This window comes from Eucalyptus grandis, chromosome 5 (genome assembly GCF_016545825.1).
Source record: "Eucalyptus grandis isolate ANBG69807.140 chromosome 5, ASM1654582v1, whole genome shotgun sequence".
Classification (NCBI taxonomy): Eukaryota; Viridiplantae; Streptophyta; class Magnoliopsida; order Myrtales; family Myrtaceae; genus Eucalyptus; species Eucalyptus grandis.
In genome coordinates, this window is record NC_052616.1 from 58,292,277 (window position 1) to 58,298,276 (window position 6,000).

Genomic DNA, 6,000 nt, shown 5'->3' on the forward strand with positions numbered 1-6,000 from the left:
AAAACTTTCGCTCTGTTGCTTGCCTTGATACTATTCGGGCACTTATAGCCATAGCAGCACAAAAGAATGGAAGATCCATCAATTAGATGCAAAGTCATCATTCTTAAATGGATATCTTCAAGAAGAAATATACATAGAACAACCACAAGGCTTTATCCTCAAAGGCCAAGAAGAAAAAGTTCTCAAACTCAAGAAAGCATTGTATGGGTTAAAGCAAGCACCACGAGCGTGGTATAGTAGAATCGATGAATACTTCATCAAGCAAGGATTCCGGAGGAGTATGAGTGAGCCAACGCTCTACATTAAAACCCAAGGCGAGTCTGACACTCTTATTGTCTCTTTGTATGTGGATGATCTCATCTATACAGGAAACAATGAGGCAATGATCCAAGAATTCAAAGAATAAATGATGAAGACATTTGAGATGACGGACTTGGGTTTGATGCATTATTTCCTTGGCATCGAGATTGACCAAAATGAAGGAGTTTTTATCTCGCAGAAGAAATATACCAAGAACCTCCTAAAGAAATTCAAGATGAACTATTGCAAAGTAGTTTCAACTCTGCTCATGACAGATGAGAAACTACTGAAGGAAGATGAAGCAGAAAAAGCTTATGCCTCCCTCTACAGAAGTCTGATTGGCAGTCTGTTATATCTCACTACTACACGGGCAAATATTATGTATGTGACAAGTCTACTATCACGATTTATGTAAAGTCCGAGTCAAATTCACTTTGGAGCTGCCAAGAGAATTCTCGAATATTTACGAGGAACTCTAGATTACGGCATTTGGTATTGGCCAAGTGCAAACGCCAAGCTCATTGGCTACACTGATAGCGACTGAGCAGGTTTAGCTGATGATAGGAGAAGTACTACTGACTATGCATTCACACTGAGTTCTGGAATATTGGGCATCCAAAAAACAAGACTTAGTGACACAGTCTACTACAGAGGTTGAATACATTGCAGCTACCACAATCGCCAGTCAAGCAATATGGTTTTGAAGAATTCTAGAAGACATTGGAGAAGCACATATAGAACCGACTCCGTTACTTTACGACAATAAGTCGGCGATCACTATATAAAAGAATCAAGTATTCCATGGAAGAACCAAACATATCGACATTAAATATCACTTCGTACAAGAGGTGTAAAATAATAGAGAGATCGAACACAAATATTGCAAGACTGAGGATCAAGTAGTGGACATATTCACTAAAGCATTATCGCCAGCCAAGTTCGAGACCTTGCGGGATATGCTTAGAGTAACACGGAATTGGATCAAGGAGGAGTGTTAAATTTTTGATCCAATTTCTAGGAACTTCAAGATATAAATGAGCTAGAGAAGTCAAGAAAAATCCTAGAAGAGTCCATAAAATTATCTTTGCAAATGGCAGAGATTTTTGCCTAGAAGAGTTGGTTGTTCAAGAAAAAAAATTGTAAAAAATCTACTAGAAGTCAAAGATGGTGGGCCAGAAGTCGGTGAAGCTTCCTAATAAATAGGAAGGGGGGAGCGCAGCAGACCAACAAGGTAAGCTTCTTTGCTGCCACTCTCTTTTACACATTCTTATTATTACTTTTCCCAATCATTTCTCATCCATATTGTTGTTAGTTCTTTTGCTCTCTTGATAGTTCACACACAAAACACTCCCTTGCACACACATCAAACACACGCTTCCACAAATACCAATAGCAAATAGACAAGGAAATATTCAAATCAACTTGGTATGTGAACTTTACCTAATCCGAAAGATATGGTTTCCCAAATTTGAACCGGGTAGTGGATCACAGATGAAGATGTTATAATTATGGTTCTAATTATGGTTAATGGAGCAACAAAAGCCAATAAATTAAGATACGTTTTTTCTGTTCACGTATCTCTTTTTGGATTCATGAATTTCCTATAGTTTTCTGTTCATGTATCTATTGAATTCATGAATTTCCTAGATTCACGTATCTTTTAGTTCATGTATTTATTAAGTTTACGAATCTCTTGCATTCATTTGTCTTTGGATTCATGAATCTCTTGGATTCGCGTATCTCTTGATTTATGAATTTCATGGATACATGCGTCTATTTAATTCATGAATCTCTTCTGTACATGAACTAAAAAATCTTTATAAATAGATAGGAGCATAGAGCTTCATTGGGGGGTTTTTGGATTTTCCCAATTCGATTCCAAAAGGAGCTTTGATGTCCTTTTCTACTCTTCTGATTTTTCTAGGTGTGCTGGTTCAATTAAACGGTTCAACTGAGCCCTGTTTGCATAGTGCTAATCCAAACAGGTTTGAGGTGTTGTATCTTGAGAGGCATAGTTCGTGAATCTGCGGAGCATCTTTGGTAGGAACTAATCGCCTTAAGGAGATTCAGTTATTCATACATCACATCTAATTTTATGTTATTTTTCTAGTGATATCTTATTTTATTCTTCTCAAAGATTTGTAAGTTTACATAAAAAGAAGGATATTATATAACTGTTATCGGCTTCTTTACATTGATGTTCTGATTACAACAAACAATTTGTGTTTTCTTTGGATCTAATTTCCAACAATCTTAAGGCGATTATATCATTCGCTGTTTGTTGTTCTTGTTAGATTATTGAGATGGTTGAAAACAATCAAGTGCCATTCAATGTTCATAATGTTTCAGGAGACGTTCCTATGGTTGATTCGACCGCTGCTATGGAAGATATTCAACCCTCAGGGTTTGAATTTGTAGCAGTTAATGCTATGGGCCCTTGGGCTAACACCAATTTTGGTGGTGCCAGTACAAGTCATATGACTGGTATGCCCGGGACTGTTTTTCAGAAGAGTATAGGCCAAATGGCTTTTGACTCTATTTTTGGAGGGATGGTTCAATGAACCTTGCCTACTGTGATGGCAACACCTCCAGTTACAGCTAATGAGAGATTGTCTACTGTGGTGATGTTCGAAGCATCTCTAATGTCGAACACTAATGGCTGGTGGCTAGACATAGGTGCCACAAATCACATCTGTGCAGATAAACATATGTTCTCATCTTATGAGAAGGTTGAAGAAGATGATAAGCTTTATATGGTTAACTCTGCATCAGTAAAGATTGCCGGAAGAGGAAGGTTGATCCTGAAGTTTAAATCTGGCAAGGAGGTTGCCTTGTTGAATGTGCTGCATGTACCAGAGGTTCGGAAAAATCTAATTTCTGACCCCACACTTGTCAATAAGGGTTTCAAAGTTGTATTTGAATCTGACAAGTTTGTACTTTCGAAAGGAGGGATGTATGTGGGGAAATGGTACTTGTGTAATGACCTATTTAAAGCCAATGTGGCTGTTATTGATGTAAACTCGAATTATGTGTACCAAAAGACTATTAATAAAGAAAAGTCTTCAGTTTACACTGTTGTGTCTCCTTATCTATGGCATGGTAGATTAGGACATGTAAACTATGGTACAATGAAGAGAATAGCAAATTTGAGGTTAATTCCAAGATTTGAGTTGGATGCCCGTTACAAGTGTGAGACTTGTGTTGAGGCCAAGTTGCCAAAAAACCTTTCAAATCCATTGAAAGAACAAGTGAACCTCTACAATTAATCCATAGTGATCTATGCGATTTAAAGTTTGTAGAAAATAGAGGTGGAAAGTACTTCATCACATTTGTGGATGACTGTACTAGATTTTGCTATGTTTATTTTTCTAACTAGCAAAGATGAGACTATGAGCATGTTTGTCAAGTATAAAAATGAAGTTGAAAACCAACTTGATAAACGAATCAAAGTGCTTAGGTCTGATAGAGGAGGAGAATATAGTTCAATCAATTTCAAAGAGTTTTGTGCTAGTTTTGGAATAATTCTCCAAATGACTGCACCTTATACTCTACAACAAAATGGAGTTGCTGAACGATTGAACAGAGCATTAAAGGAGAAGGCTAACGCCATGCTTTTGAGTTCAAGTTTACCTTAGAACTTGTGGGGGGAGGAAGTTTTAACTGCAAATTTTATTCTTAATCAAATACCCCACAAAAGGCTAGGTAAAACTCCATACGAGTTATGGAATGAAAAGTTACCATCCTACAATTTTCTAAAGTGTGGGGGTGCATAATGTGATCTATAACGGTAAGTCTAGACACATTTGTCGTAGACACAATACTGTAAGGCAGTTGCTCTCAAATGAAATCATTTTTTTTTTTACTTTGTAAAGTCAAAGGAGAATATTGCGGATCCGCTGACAAAAGGTTTGTCAAGAGAGCATATAAACTGCGCATCGAGGGGAATGGGTTTAAGAGCCTTAACCCAATAAAGAGATTCCAGGGTGGAAACCTAACCTATGTGATTGGAGATCCCATGGTCTAGGTTCAATAGGACAACGCAAATTTTGGAAACTCTAGTGTAAGCACTGTCTCTCATTCCTATGATGCAACAGTGCTTTCCTACAGCGTTATTAAGGGTACGCTATGCGTTTAATGATTCCTAGAACTTGGAATGTAACATCCAAGTGAGATATGGTAGAATATCTTTAATAGGAGTGCACTTATATGCGTGGAGCTGGCCGAATTTATGAAAATTTTTAAAGGCTAGATTTTCTAAAGCACGTATGAATCCCGAGAGGTTCAGGGCCGAAAGAACGAACACAACCGAGAACCAATCTTGAATTGGAAATACTCCGTGTGAGGTTTATTGTCTAGGCTTACACAAACAACTGTCGATTCAAGGCTTAGTCCATCGACTAGTTAAGTAAGTCCGATAGGCTTTCACTAAAGAAGGTTCAAAGCGAAAGCTACCTATCTTGATGCGGTTTATTTCAACAAGCATGCTCAGATTCCTTCGAGTCAAAAATGTTTTGTTGATCCATTAATGTGGGGGATTGTTATAATTATGGTTATTATTATGGTTAATGGATCAACAAAAGCCAATAAATTAAGATATGTTTTTTTTCTGTTCACGTATCTCTTTTTGGATTCATGAATTTCCTATAGTTTTCTATTCATGTATCTATTGAATTCATAAATTTCCTAGATTCATGTATCTTTTAGTTCATGTATTTATTAAGTTTACGAATTTTTTGAATTCATGTGTCTTTGGATTCATGAATCTCTTGGATTTGCGTATATCTTGATTCATGAATTTCGTGGATATATGCGTCTATTTAATTCATGAATCTCTTCTGTACATGAACTAAAAAATCTCTATATATAGATAGGAGCATAGAGCTTCATTGGGGTTTTTGGGTTTTCCCGATTCGATTCCAAAAAGAGCTTTGATGTCCTTTTCTACTCTTCTGATTTTTCTGGGTGTGCTGGTTCAATTGAACAATTCGACTGAGCCCTATTTGCATAGTGCTAATCCAAACAGGTTCGAGGTGTTGTATCTTGGGAGGCATAGTTCGTGAATTAGTGGAGCACCTTTGGTAGGAGCTAATCGCCTTAAGGAGATTCGGTTATTCGTACCTCACCTCCAATTTTATGTTATTTTTCCAGTGATATCTTATTTTATTCTTCTCAAAGATTTGTAAGTTTACATAAAAAAAATGATATTATAGAACTATTATCGGCTTCTTTACATTGATGTTCTGATTACAACAAACAGTTTGTGTTTTCTCTGGATCTAATTTCCAACAGAAGATTCGGACGGCGATGATCGGTGGTTCACAGTGATATGCAGCTGAGGAGGGACTACTTCGCGGTGGTTGCAGCAGCTCGCTAAATTGGACTGAAATCGTCAACGAACTACTCAGCAAATCTGGGAAAATCAATGGAGTGGGCTGGGCTTGTGCCAGGTGGTGTCTGCGATCACTGGAGATCATGGCTATGTGTGGCAGTGCATTAAATGTATAATAACCACGTCAGGAAAGTGAAGCCATGAGAAAACCAGAAAACTCTTCTTCTCTTATTTTCAGGTGTTCACATGGGCATGATATGTGTCCCTTGTACGTGACTATAGAGAAAGAAAAGTGGAATTTTTATTAAGAATTGATAACTCCCTTGATAGCTTGATGATCTCCTCGGTTTACACCTGAAGTTGGTCTCAGT